General features: G+C 44.3%; 1 pseudogene; it reads left to right on the top strand.

The window, feature by feature from the left end:
• Window positions 1-15395, top strand: part of LOC138666521 (zinc finger protein 268-like) — a 171996-nt pseudogene that overhangs the window by 92114 nt on the left and 64487 nt on the right.

Below are 15395 nucleotides of genomic sequence, written 5' to 3'. Positions count from 1 at the left end.
CACCGAGCCCCACTCCATACAGCCAACCAATTCCAGCCCTGTGCTGATGAGGGCCTAAAGCCCGAAACACGTGTCCACAGGTAGGAATTGGTTGGCTGTGTAAATTTAGAAACTAATCCGCAGCATTGCACGCTTGGCGGTTCCAAGCGCTGTGGATTAGACTGGGGTGGAAAGAGATGATTTGCATAGCTCCGCCTACTGCAAAGGATTCTGGGTAAACCTGCTATTCTTTGTATTATGCTGCTTGCAAGTACTTTCCGTTTTAGGAAAGCATCCACTATGTATTTCCTTTAAGTAGAGGGCTTTTCGGTCTCTTTCGTCCTGCTACATTTAGCCCAACTTGGGTCTCTCCCTAAGGTGGCTAGCATGTGTGTATCGCTTGCTCACCGAGCCCCACTCCATACAGCCAACCAATTCCAGCCCTGTGCTGATGAGGGCCTAAAGCCCGAAACACGTGTCCACAGGTAGGAATTGGTTGGCTGTGTAAATTTAGAAACTAATCCGCAGCATTGCACGCTTGGCGGTTCCAAGCGCTGTGGATTAGACTGGGGTGGAAAGAGATGATTTGCATAGCTCCGCCTACTGCAAAGGATTCTGGGTAAACCTGCTATTCTTTGTATTATGCTGCTTGCAAGTACTTTCCGTTTTAGGAAAGCATCCACTATGTATTTGAAATTATGAAAGCCTTTTTCTATAAAACTTACATTCTGGAAGATCCACCTACCCTCTTTGATTAGAAGATACGTAGAATGTGCTGACAAATTAGAAAATCACTTGAAAAAAAAAACATTATGGTGGGCCTCTTAGAGAAAGTGGAGGGTAATGATGCTGTTGGATTCCTAGATAATCAAAGAAGAAATGAGGAATCCAGCTCAACGAGGTAGTGAAAAAAACTTCTTTCTTTATTCACTTGAAAATATATTCAGTGGAGGATAAAAACATCAGCAATTACAAAGGATAAAAAGCGATATCAACGTGTTTCTGGTGACAAAGCACCCTTAATCATGATATATTTTCAAGTGAATAAAGAAAGAAGTTTTTTTCACTACCTCGTTGAGCTGGATTCCTCATTTCTTCTTTGATTGTCTACGCCCTGACACATCGGCTCCGAGTCTCCAAGGATGTCGATCATGGTGAACTAGACTTTGTTCGATGGATTCCTAGATCCCTGATATCTTATTGGATCAATCTACCTTCTCTCCCTTCTGTGCTGCTGAATGTGCTCATATGGTCCCTACAAGACCAGGTCCAGTCTTTCTAGCTAAACTTCACTTTTATGATGGACAACATTAAATGTGAAGTGAGGCCAAGTGTGAATTTGTGTACAATAACAACAGTTTCCCTTTATCCTGACTTTTCAATTTCTCTTCAAACTGACTAACTTCAAACAGGATTGTGATAAATTCTACAAAAAACATTACACCTGTGCCATTATGATGATCTCTTAGCTGTGCATGGTTGATGGCTGTAATATACCGTATTTTTGTATTAAAAGACACACTTTTCCCCCCAAATTTGGGGGGAAAATGGGGGTGCGTCTTAAAATGCGGATATACCTTAGTAACGTTGCTAGAGGCCGCAGGCTGGGATGAGGGGATGTCTGGTGGTGCTGCAAGGGTGTCTCGCGCTGTGGTAGTGCTGCGGGGGTGTCCGGTACTGCTGCGGGGGTCTCTGATGCTGCGTGGGGCTCTGCCGACATTTTGTGAAAGGCCAGAGCCCCCGTAGTTCCATGGATTCCTGTGCGGTAGACTCCAAGAAAATGGCTGCCGGGGGCGACACATACGCAGATGAAGGTCTCGCCACCAAGATCTCGGGAATGCAGACTTTTCTGGAATAGTTTACAGGCACAATGTATTGGGGGCACTGTTCATGGTCACCTGGCAGCCCAAAAAATGGCCACGACAAACAGGCTTGGCACAATCTACTTTGCTTTCTGGATCCCAGGGATTGCCTTAACCTTCATCTTTTAGCCCCTCTATATGGATCTGTATTTACACAGAGACCGATAGGCTTGGGCCACATTGTCACCTGCTGTTCTGTGGTGGGAGATGATGAGAAGAATAGTCAAGTAGCCAGGTTAGAACCAGGAGGGCAGAGAAAATACAAAATCAGAAGACATAAGAATATTCAGTAAACGGGATGGGTCACAACAGGAAACAAATACACTAGCCGAGGGCTGAGCACGGACTACTCAACTAGAGGAAAACAAGATGGCAGGTTTAAGGCAGGTTTCAGCAATATGCTTCAAGTTTTAGTAGCTATAACTGTAGAAAATGACATGGACCACACATCCAAAAATTCATACTTTGATCTAGGCAAAAATTTACAAACTGAACATGATTTTTTTAGCTTAACATTTAGTTTAACATTCTAAATCAGACTGTATGAAGCCCACTACCATGTCATGGTGAACCTTTTGGAGGTTACCTTACCTAGCCTAAAAGGTGCAGCGTCATATGCAACCCACCGCCACAGCTACAGTTCACCAACAGGGAGGGTGACCTGGTGCCCCACAATACCCATGCTAAGTCCTCATGACTCCAGGACACACTGTCCCGCAGGCACAAAACCACAGAAACAATGGCTCCCACTGGGTGAATAGATGTAAAAAACTCACTTTTCACACTCTCTCAGACCATGAACTGAGAGCAAAAATAGGCGGAACCCCTTTTGCAGTCTCCTGCTGGTGCACTGTCGCTGTGAAGGTTGGTTTAAGCAAGGAGCCGCACCTTTTAGGCTAGGGACTCACTGAGAGGTTCACTGATCAGGTCTGATCAGAATGTTAAGGTGTCACCTATGTGGTTTGTGGAACCACTGTGCCACGGACTGTGGAGAGCGTGGAGGGACGTGACTAAGCGAACAACTGATTGTTCACTAGAGCCTCTGGTGGTGAGGTTAGACTTGGCTCCTGATGAACGCCAGGTGCCAGTCCAGGACAGACAAATGGATGCTCAGTAGCTGGACCCAGAGGACAGACTGGAGGAAGCAGCTGGCATAGTTTTTATTAGAATGCAGCAGACAGTTCGCATCCGAGTGCAGCAGACAAAGTTTGTATCTTAGTGCAGCAGGCAGTGTTTGTATCAGAGTGCAGCAGACAGTGCTTGTATCAGGGTGCAGCAGACAGTGTTTGTATCAGAGTGCAGCAGGCAGGGTCTGCATTAGAGTGCAGCAAGCAGGCTCTGCAGTTGAGTGCAGCGGGGACTGGTATGCAACATTACGCAACTTAGACTGTGAAACAGAAAGGTTGCTCAGGCACCTCCCCAGTATATACATAATGTCCCACAGCCATTGGCAAGGGAGGAAATAGCAAGTGCACTCGCTGGCCCTTTAAAAGGGCGGGAGCGCACACGCGCGTGCCCTAAGGACATGGCTAAAGGATTGGCTGGAGGCATGCCGAGCGTGGGGAAGGGAAGAACTGTCTGCAGCATGTGTGAGTGAAAGATACGCCGGAGACCCTGCCTGTCAGAGCAGGGATACGGCGTGGTGCTAACATAAGGTAAGAACTTCATGTTCAGTTTGATCTAATGCCGCTCGGTAAAAATGTCCAAAGCATACATTTTGGGATCTGCGGTCCGTGTCTTTTTCTACAGTTGTAGATTCGAGCTTTAGTAGGCTGTGGTGCTTTGCAATTGGCTGAAGCAGGGAGCTGATTTCTTCTGATGGACAGCACACACACCCAGCCTGCCAGACCGGATGATACTACAGGTCGAATCAACATAAATCTTAGTGGCTGGCTGGACAGCACAGACCCATTCTGCCAGACCAGATGGTACTACAGCTCCATGCAACCTTAATCTTAGTGTCTGGACAGAGCCTACACCGACCAGAATTTCTGGTTCAGACGTCTCCATCACAAGCGCTGCCCTCACAATGAATAAGACAGTGACTGCTGACAGGAGCAGACTTCGCAGGACAAATCCCAGAGGAGATGGGACACTCTGTTTGCAGAAGTTCTAATATGATAGAATGTCAGAAAACCAGAACAGTACAAATCCCCATAAAGTGACTCCATTGTGGTAATTAAAGACCTCAGTGAATTAATCTATAATAGTGGCAGGCACTTTCCAGAAATTAGCACGCAGTGGATGTTGCAAAGTGAAAATTGCAAATTGCCAGATTGGGTTCTTCTCACTAGAGTAATGACAACTACATGGCTGCTAAATGTGGTTTTGGCACACTATTAAACTCAGAAGCAAGGGGTTGAGATTTAACTTTGGAAGAGTGGATTTTGCTGGATTGGTTTATGGAAGTCATTCTGATTTTCAAGAGCCCTTGAGCCACTAATAATGTGGAAACTTCTGTTTATCCACAGACATATGATGGACCTGAGTGGGGGCTTGTTTTTGTGAGCTGACAAAGTTTTAATTATTATTTATTATTATTTTCACCTTCATAACTTTTTTGGTGGCTTTTTATTCCATTTTTTGGGAGACAGAATAAACTGTTGAACACCACTTTCTACATGCTCATCCTATGAGGTTTTCTATAACACTGTGAACTGAACTTTAGGAAGGCAAAGTTTGACCAGCTTAGAGATGCCCTTAATCTGGTAGACTGGGACAATATCCTCAGAAATAAGAATACAGATAATAAATGGGAAATGTTTAAGAACATCCTAAATAGGCAGTGTAAGCGGTTTATACCTTGTGGGAATAAAAGGACTAGAAATAGGAAAAACCCAATGTGGCTAAACAAAGAAGTAAGACAGGCAATTACCGTATATACTCGAGTATAAGCCGAGATTTTCAGCCCAAATTTTTGGGCTGAAAGTGCCCCTCTCGGCTTATACTCGAATCAATGTGGGTGGCAGGGTCGGCGGGTGAGGGGGCTGAGGTATACTTACCTAGTCCCAGCGATCCTTGCGCTGTCCCTGCCGTCCCACGGGCTTCTGTGCTGCAGCTTCTTCCCCTCTTCAGCGGTCACGTGGGACCGCTCATTAGAGATATGAATAAGCGGCTCCACCTCCCATAGGGGCGGAGCCGCCTATTCATTCCTCTAATCAGCGGTGCCGGTGACCGCTGACAGGAAGAGCTGCGGCACCGAAGACCAGGCAGAGGGACAGCGCGAGGATCGCCAGGACTAGGTAAGTATAGCATATTCACCTGTCCTCGTTCCAGCCGCCGGGCGCCGCTCCATCTTCCCGGCCGGCGCCTCCATCTTCCCGGCGTCTGCGCTCTGACTGTTCAGGCAGAGGGCGCGATGACGCATACAGTGTGCGCGGCGCCCTCTGCCTGATCAGTCAGAGCAGAGACGCCGGGAAGATGGAGGCGCCGGAACGAGACGCCGGGAGCTGCAATCAAGGGAGGTGAGTATGTGGTTTTTTTTTTTATTGCAGCAGCGGCGGCAGAGATTTCTATGGGGCACAATGAACGGTGCAGAGCACCGTATATGGCACAGCAATGGGGCACAATGAACGGTGCAAAGCACCGTATATGGCACAGCAATGGGGCACAATGAACGGTGCAGAGCACCGTATATGGCACAGCAATGGGGCACAATGAACGGTGCAGAGCACCGTATATGGGCACAGATATGGGGCACAATGAACGGTGCAGAGCACCGTATATGGCACAGCAATGGGGCACAATGAACGGTGCAGAGCACCGTATATGGGCACAGATATGGGGCACAATGAACGGTGCAGAGCACCGTATATGGCACAGCAATGGGGCACAATGAACGGAGCAGAGCACCGTATATGGGCACAGATATGGGGCACAATGAACGGTGCAGAGCACCGTATATGGCACAGCAATGGGGCACAATGAACGGTGCAGAGCACCGTATATGGGCACAGATATGGGGCACAATGAACGGTGCAGAGCACCGTATATGGCACAGCAATGGGGCACAATGAACGGTGCAGAGCACCGTATATGGCACAGCAATGGGGCACAATGAACGGTGCAGAGCACCGTATATGGCACAGCAATGGGGCACAATGAACGGTGCAGAGCACCGTATATGGGCACAGATATGGGGCACAATGAACGGTGCAGAGCACCGTATATGGCACAGCAATGGGGCACAATGAACGGTGCAGAGCACCGTATATGGGCACAGATATGGGGCACAATGAACGGTGCAGAGCACCGTATATGGCACAGCAATGGGGCACAATGAACGGTGCAGAGCACCGTATATGGCACAGCAATGGGGCACAATGAACGGTGCAGAGCACTGTATATGGCACAGCAATGGGGCACAATGAACGGTGCAGAGCACCGTATATGGCACAGCAATGGGGCACAATGAACGGTGCAGAGCACCGTATATGGGCACAGATATGGGGCACAATGAACGGTGCAGAGCACCGTATATGGCACAGCAATGGGGCACAATGAACGGTGCAGAGCACCGTATATGGGCACAGATATGGGGCACAATGAACGGTGCAGAGCACCGTATATGGCACAGCAATGGGGCACAATGAACGGAGCAGAGCACCGTATATGGGCACAGATATGGGGCACAATGAACGGTGCAGAGCAACGTATATGGCACAGCAATGGGGCACAATGAACGGTGCAGAGCACCGTATATGGGCACAGATATGGGGCACAATGAACGGTGCAGAGCACCATATATGGCACAGCAATGGGGCACAATGAACGGAGCAGAGCACCGTATATGGGCACAGATATGGGGCACAATGAACGGTGCAGAGCACCGTATATGGCACAGCAATGGGGCACAATGAACGGTGCAGAGCACCGTATATGGGCACAGATATGGGGCACAATGAACGGTGCAGAGCACCGTATATGGCACAGCAATGGGGCACAATGAACGGTGCAGAGCACCGTATATGGCACAGCAATGGGGCACAATGAACGGTGCAGAGCACTGTATATGGCACAGCAATGGGGCACAATGAACGGTGCAGAGCACCGTATATGGCACAGCTATGGGGCACAATGAACGGTGCAGAGCACTATATGGGGCACAGCTATGGGGAAATAATGAACGGTGCAGAGCACTATATGGCACAGCTATGGGGAAATAATGATCTATTTTTATTTTTGAAATTCACCGGTAAATGCTGCATTTCCACCCTAGGCTTATACTCGAGTCAATAAGTTTTCCCAGTTTTTTGTGGCAAAATTAGGGGGGTCGGCTTATACTCGGGTCGGCTTATACTCGAGTATATACGGTAACAGTAAAAAGAAAGCGTTTGCACTACTAAAGCAGGATGGCACCATTGAAGCTCTAAAAAACTATAGGGAGAAAAATACTTTATCTAAAAAACTAATTAAAGCTGCCAAAAAGGAAACAGAGAAGCACATTGCTAAGGAGAGTAAAACTAATCCCAAACTGTTCTTCAACTATATCAATAGTAAAAGAATAAAAACTGAAAATGTAGGCCCCTTAAAAAATAGTGAGGAAAGAATGGTTGTAGATGACGAGGAAAAAGCTAACATATTAAACACCTTCTTCTCCACGGTATTCACGGTGGAAAATGAAATGCTAGGTGAAATCCCAAGAAACAATGAAAACCCTATATTAAGGGTCACCAATCTAACCCAAGAAGAGGTGCGAAACCAGCTAAATAAGATTAAAATAGATAAATCTCCGGGTCCGGATGGCATACACCCACGAGTACTAAGAGAACTATGTAATGTAATAGATAAACCATTATTTCTTATTTTTAGGGACTCTATAGCGACAGGGTCTGTTCCGCAGGACTGGCGCATAGCAAATGTGGTGCCAATATTCAAAAAGGGCTCTAAAAGTGAACCTGGAAATTATAGGCCAGTAAGTCTAACCTCTATTGTTGGTAAAATATTTGAAGGGTTTCTGAGGGATGTTATTCTGGATTATCTCAATGAGAATAACTGTTTAACTCCATATCAGCATGGGTTTATGAGAAATCGCTCCTGTCAAACCAATCTAATCAGTTTTTATGAAGAGGTAAGCTATAGGCTGGACCACGGTGAGTCATTGGACGTCGTATATCTCGAATTTTTCCAAAGCGTTTGATACCGTGCCGCACAAGAGGTTGGTACACAAAATGAGAATGCTTGGTCTGGGGGAAAATGTGTGTAAATGGGTTAGTAACTGGCTAAGTGATAGAAATCAGAGGGTGGTTATAAATGGTATAGTCTCTAACTGGGTCGCTGTGACCAGTGGGGTACCGCAGGGGTCAGTATTGGGACCTGTTCTCTTCAACATATTCATTAATGATCTGGTAGAAGGTTTACACAGTAAAATATCGATATTTGCAGATGATACAAAACTATGTAAAGCAGTTAATACAAGAGAAGATAGTATTCTGCTACAGATGGATCTGGATAAGTTGGAAACTTGGGCTGAAAGGTGGCAGATGAGGTTTAACAATGATAAATGTAAGGTTATACACATGGGAAGAAGGAATCAATATCACCATTACACACTGAATGGGAAACCACTGGGTAAATCTGACAGGGAGAAGGACTTGGGGATCCTAGTTAATGATAAACTTACCTGGAGCAGCCAGTGCCAGGCAGCAGCTGCCAAGGCAAACAGGATCATGGGGTGCATTAAAAGAGGTCTGGATACACATGATGAGAGCATTATACTGCCTCTGTACAAATCCCTAGTTAGACCGCACATGGAGTACTGTGTCCAGTTTTGGGCACCGGTGCTCAGGAAGGATATAATGGAACTAGAGAGGGTACAAAGGAGGGCAACAAAATTAATAAAGGGGATGGGAGAACTACAATACCCAGATAGATTAGTGAAATTAGGATTATTTAGTCTAGAAAAAAGACGACTAAGGGGCGATCTAATAACCATGTATAAGTATATAAGGGGACAATACAAATATCTCGCTGAGGATCTGTTTATACCAAGGAAGGTGATGGGCACAAGGGGGCATTCTTTGCGTCTGGAGGAGAGAAGGTTTTTCCACCAACATAGAAGAGGATTCTTTACTGTTAGGGCAGTGAGAATCTGGAATTGCTTGCCTGAGGAGGTGGTGATAGCGAACTCAGTCGAGGGGTTCAAGAGAGGCCTGGATGTCTTCCTGGAGCAGAACAATATTGTATCATACAATTATTAGGTTCTGTAGAAGGACGTAGATCTGGGGATTTATTATGATGGAATATAGGCTGAACTGGATGGACAAATGTCTTTTTTCGGCCTTACTAACTATGTTACTATGTTACTATGTAACTGTCATTGTCTTGGTGAATAATTAAATGTTTTACATAAGTTGCCTTTTTTATGAAAAGTTTAAGTAGAAATGTTCAAAAATATAAAATTCATGGATATTTTATTAAAAAATAATAACTGGTTTTATTCTTGGCAGATGACTGTACCAGGACATCAGAGGGACAGCTGACATCTTTAATTTTTAAATCAGATGATCTTGAAGTGAATTACTTTACTCCAGATATACCATCACCCCTTCAAAGCAAAGATCTATCATTTGATCCTTTGAAACAGGTTTCGTCTTCTGATTCATTACTGACTAATATGGAAATTCAAAGTGACAAAATAAGCATTAAGGAACAAACTGTTCTTGAAGGAAAGAAGCAATTTTCACGTTCAGAATATGTAAATAGTTTTCCCCTCGAAAATTGTTTTCTTAAACCTGAAACAATTCACACAGCAGATAACAGATTTTCTTGTGCCAAGTGTGGGAGAGGTTTTTACCACAAATCAGATCTTCTTAGACACCAGAGAACTCACACAGGGGAGAAGCCTTTTTCCTGTTCAGAATGTGGGAAATATTTTACACAGAAATCAAATTTTGTTAATCACCCGAGAATTCACAAAGGGGAGAAGCTTTTTTCCTGTCCAGAATGTGGGAAAAATTTTAACAAAAAATGGAATCTTCGTATACACAAAAGAACTCACACAGGAGAGAAGCCTTTTTCATGTTCAGAATGTGGGAAATGTTTTGGCCATAAATCAGATTTTGTTAAGCACCAGAAAACCCACACAGGAGAGAAGCCTTTTTCATGTTCAGATTGTGGGAAATGTTTTAGCCACAAATCAGATTTTGTTAAGCACCAGAGAACCCACACAGGGGAGACACCTTTTTCCTGTTCAGAATGTGAGAAATGTTTTAATTACAAATCAGATTTTGTTAATCACCAGAGAACCCACACAGGTGAGAAACCTTTTTCCTGTACAGAATGTGGGAAATGTTTTACCGGGAAATCTAATCTTATTGCACATCAGAGAACTCACAAAGGGGAGAAGCCTTTTTCATGTTCAGAATGTGGGAAATGTTTTAACCAGAAATGGGATCTTGTTATACACCAAAGAACTCACACAGGGGAGAAGCCCTTTTTATGTTCAGAATGTGGGAAATGTTTTAACCAGAAATCAGATTTTGTCAAGCACCAAAGAATTCACACAGGGGAGAAGCCTTTTTCCTGTTCAGAATGTGGGAAATATTTTACACAGAAATCACATCTTGTTAAGCACCGGAGAATTCACACAAGGGAGAAGCCTTTTTCTTGTTCAGAATGTGGGAAATATTTTAAACAGAATTGGGATCTTGTTGTACACCAAAGAACTCACACAGGGGAGAAGCCTTATTTCTGTTCACAATGTAGAAAATATTTTACACAAAGGTCAAATTTTGTTAAGCACCAGAGAACCCACACAGAGAAGAAGCCTTTTTAATGTTCAGAATGTGGGAAATATAAGCACCAGAGAACCCACACAGGGGAGAAGCCTTTTTCCTGTTTAGAATGTGGAAAATGTTTTGTGAAGAATTCATCTCTTCTTTGCCACCAGAGCATTCACACAGGGGAGAAGCCTGTTTCATGTTCTTAACCCCTTTACCCCCAAGGGTGGTTTTGCACGTTAATGACCGGGCCAATTTTTACAATTCTGACCACTGTCCCTTTATGAGGTTATAACTCTGGAACGCTTCAATGGATCCTGGTGATTCTGACATTGTTTTCTCGTGACATATTGTACTTCATGACAATGGTAAAAATTCTTTGATAGTACCTGCGTTTATTTGTGAAAAAAACGGAAATTTGGCGAAAATTATGAAAATTTTGCAATTTTCCAACTTTTAATTTTTATGCAATTAAATCACAGAGATATGTCACACAAAATACTTAATAAGTAACATTTCCCACATGTCTACTTTACATCAGCACAATTTTGGAACCAAATTTTTTTTTTGTTAGGGAGTTATAAGGGTTAAAAGTTGACCAGCAATTTCTCATTTCTACAACACCATTTTATTTTAGGGACCACATCTTATTTGAAGTCATTTTGAGGGGTCTATATGATAGAAAATACCCAAGTGTGACACCATTCTAAAAACTACACCCCTCAAGGTGCTCAAAACCATATTCAAGAAGTTTATTAACCCTTCTGGTGCTTCACAGGAATTTTTTGAATGTTTAAAAATGAACATTTAACTTTTTTTCACAAAAAATTTAATTCAGCTCCAATTTGTTTTATTTTACCAAGGGTAACAGGAGAAAATGGACCCCAAACATTGTTGTACAATTTGTCCTGAGTATGCCAATACCCCACATGTGGGGGTAAACCACTGTTTGGGCGCATGGCAGAGCTCGGAAGCGAAGGAGTGCCATTTGACTTTTCAATGCAAAATTGACTGGAATTGAGATGGGACGCCATGTTTCGTTTGGAGAGCCCCTGATGTGGCTAAACATTGAAACCCCCCACAAGTGACACCATTTTGGAAAGTAGACCCCCTAAGGAACTTATCTAGAGGTGTGGTGAGCACTTTGACCCACCAAGTGCTTCACAGAAGTTTATAATGTAGAACCGTAAAAATAAAAAATCATATTTTTTCACAAAAATTATCTTTTCGCCCCCAATTTTTTATTTTCCCAAGGGTAAGAGAAGAAATTGGACCCCAAAAGTTGTTGTACAATTTGTCCTGAGTACGCTGATACCCCATATGTGGGGGTAAACCACTGTTTGGGCAGATGGGAGAGCTCGGAAGGGAAGGAGCGCCGTTTGACTTTTCAAAGCAAAATTGACAGGAATTGAGATAGAACGCCATGTTGCGTTTGAAGAGCCACTGATGTGCCTAAACATTGAAACCCCCCACAAATGACACCATTTTGGAAAGTAGACCCCCTAAGGAACTTATCTAGAGGTGTGGTGAGCACTTTGACCCACCAAGTGCTTCACAGAAGTTTATAATGCAGAGCCGTAAAAATAAAACAAAATTTTTTTCCCACAAAAATTATTTTTTTAGCCCCCAGTTTTGTATTTTCCTGAGGGTAACAGGAGAAATTGGACCCCAAAATTTGTTGCCCAATTTGTCCTGAGTGCGATGATACACCATATGTGGGGGGAACCACTGTTTGGGCACATGGGAGGGCTCAGAAGGGAAGGAGTGCCATTTGAATGCAGACTTAGATGGAATGGTCTGCAGGTGTCACATTGCGTTTACAGAGCCCCTAATGTACCTAAACAGTAGAAACCCCCCACAAGTGACACCATTTTGGAAAGTAGACCCCCTTAGGAACTTATCTAGATGTGTGCTGAGCGCTTTGACCCACCAAGGGCTTCACAGAAGTTTATAATGGAGAGCCGTAAAAATAAAACAAAAATTTTTTCCCACAAAAATTATTTTTTAGCCCCCAGTTTTGTATTTTCCCGAGGGTAACAGGAGAAATTCGACCCCACAATTTGTTGTCCAATTTGTCCTGAGTGCGCTGATACCCCATCTGTGGGGGGGAACCACTGTTTGGGCGCATGGGAGGGCTCGGAAGGGAAGGAGCTCCATTTGGAATGAGGACTTAGATGGAATGGTCTGCAGGTGTCACATTGCATTTGCAGAGCCCCTAATGTACCTAAACAGTAGAAACCTCCCACAAGTGACACCATTTTGGAAACTAGACCCCCTAAGGAACTAATCTAGATGTGTTGTGATAGCTTTGAACCCCCAAGTGTTTCACTACAGTTTGTAACGCAGAGACGTGAAAATTAAAAAAAAAAATCTTTCCCCCCAAAATTATTTTTTAGCCCCCAGTTTTGTATTTTCCCGAGGGTAAGAGGAGAAATTCGACCCCAAAAGTTGTTGTCCAATTTGTCCTGAGTACGCTGATACCCCGTATGTTGGGGGAAACCACCGTTTGAGCGCATGGCAGAGCTCGGAAGGGAAGGAGCGCCATTTGGAATGCAGACTTAGATGGAATGGTCTGCAGACGTCACATTGCGTTTGCAGAACCCCTAATGTACCTAAACAGTAGAAACCCCCCACAAGTGACCCCATATTGGAAACTAGACCCCCCAGGGAAATAATCTAGATGTGTTGTGAGAACTTTGAACCCCCAAGTGTTTCACTACAGTTTATAACGCAGAGCCGTGAAAATAAAAAATCTTTTTTTTCCCACAAAAAATGTTTTAGCCCCGAGTTTTGTATTTTCCCAAGGGTAACAGGAGAAATTGGACCCCAAAAGTTGTTGTCCTATTTGTCCTGAGTACGCTGATACCCCATATGTTGGGGTAAACCCCTGTTTGGGCACACGGGAGAGCTCGGAAGGGAAGAAGCACTGTTTTACTTTTTCAACGCAGAATTGGCTGGAATTGAGATCGGACGCCATGTCGCGTTTGGAGAGCCCCTGATGTGCCTAAACAGTGGAAACCTCCCAATTATAACTGAAACCCTAATCCAAACACACCCCTAACCCTAATTCCAACGGTAACCCTAACCACACCTCTAACCCTGACACACCCCTAACCCTAATCCCAACCCTATTCCCAACCGTAAATGTAATCTAAACCCTAACTGTAACTTTAGCCCCAACCCAAACTGTAGCCCTAGCCCTAACCCTAGCCCTAACCCTAATCCTAACCCTAGCCCTAACCCTAGCCCTAACCCTAGCCCTAACCCTAGCCCTAACACTAGCCCTAACCCTAGCCCTAACCCTAGCCCTAACTCTAACTCTAGCCCTAATGGGAAAATGGAAATAAATACATTTTTTTAATTTTTCCCTAACTAAGGGGGTGATGAAGGGGGGTTTGATTTACTTTTATAGCGGGTTTTTTAGCGGATTTTTATGATTGGCAGCCGTCACACACTGAAAGACGCTTTTTATTGCAAAAAATATTTTTTGCGTTACCACATTTTGAGAGCTATAATTTTTCTATATTTTGGTCCACAGAGTCATGTGAGGTCTTGTTTTTTGCGGGACGAGTTGACGTTTTTATTGGTAACATTTTCGGGCACGTGACATATTTTGATCGCTTTTTATTCCGATTTTTGTGAGGCAGAATGACCAAAAACCAGCTATTCATGAATTTCTTTTGGGGGAGGCAGTTTTATTCTTCGGGTCAGTACGATTACAGCGACACCTCATTTATATCATTTTTTTATGTTTTGGCGCTTTTATAGGATAAAAACTATTTTATAGAAAAAATAATTATTTTGGCATCGCTTTATTCTCAGGACTATAACTTTTTTATTTTTTTGCTGATGATGCTGTATGGCGGCTCGTTTTTTGCAGGACAAGATGACGTTTTCAGCGGTACCATGGTTATTTATATCTGTCTTTTTGATCGCGTGTTATTCCACTTTTTGTTCAGCGGTATGATAATAAAGCGTTGTTTTTTGCCTCGTTTTTTTTTTTTTTCTTCTTACGGTGTTTACTGAAGGGGTTAACTAGTGGGCCAGTTTTATAGGTCGGGCCGTTACGGACGCGGCGATACTAAATATGTGTACTTTTATTGTTTTTTTTTATTTAGATAAAGAAATGTATTTATGGGAATAATATATATATTTTTTTTCATTATTTTGGAATATTTTTTTTAATTTTTTTTACACATTTGAAATTTTTTTTTTTAACTTTTTTACTTTGTCCCAGGGGGGGACATCACAGATCAGTGATCTGACAGTTTGCACAGCACTCTGTCAGATCACTGATCTGACATGCAGCGCTGCAGCCTTCACAGTGCCTGCTCTGAGCAGGCTCTGTGAAGCCACCTCCCTCCCTGCAGGACCCGGATCCGCGGCCATCTTGGATCCGGGGTTTGAGCAGGGAGGGAGGGAGGTAAGACCCTCGCAGCAACGCGATCACATCGAGTTGCTGCGGGGGGCTCAGGGAAGCCTGCAGGGAGCCCCCTCCCTGCGCGGTGCTTCCCTGCACCGCCGGCACATCGCGATCATCTTTGATCGCGGTGTGCCAGGGGTTAATGTGCCGGGGGCGGTCCGTGACCGCTCCTGGCACATAGTGCCGGATGTCAGCTGCGATAGGCAGCTGACACCCGGCCGCGATCGGCGGCGCTCCCCCTGTGAGCGCCGCCGATCGCGCTGGACATACTATCCCGTCCATGGTCATAGGGGCCCACCCCACATGGACGGGATAGTACGTCCGATGTCAGAAAGGGGTTAATGTGGAAAAGTTTTATGTAGAAATCAACTCTTAATAAACATTAGAGTGTCACGATTCCTTTTCTCAGTG

This window comes from Ranitomeya imitator, chromosome 2 (assembly GCF_032444005.1).
Source record: "Ranitomeya imitator isolate aRanImi1 chromosome 2, aRanImi1.pri, whole genome shotgun sequence".
NCBI lineage: Eukaryota > Metazoa > Chordata > Amphibia > Anura > Dendrobatidae > Ranitomeya > Ranitomeya imitator.
Note: the sequence above shows the minus strand (reverse complement) of the source record. Positions and strands in the feature narration are given on the sequence as shown.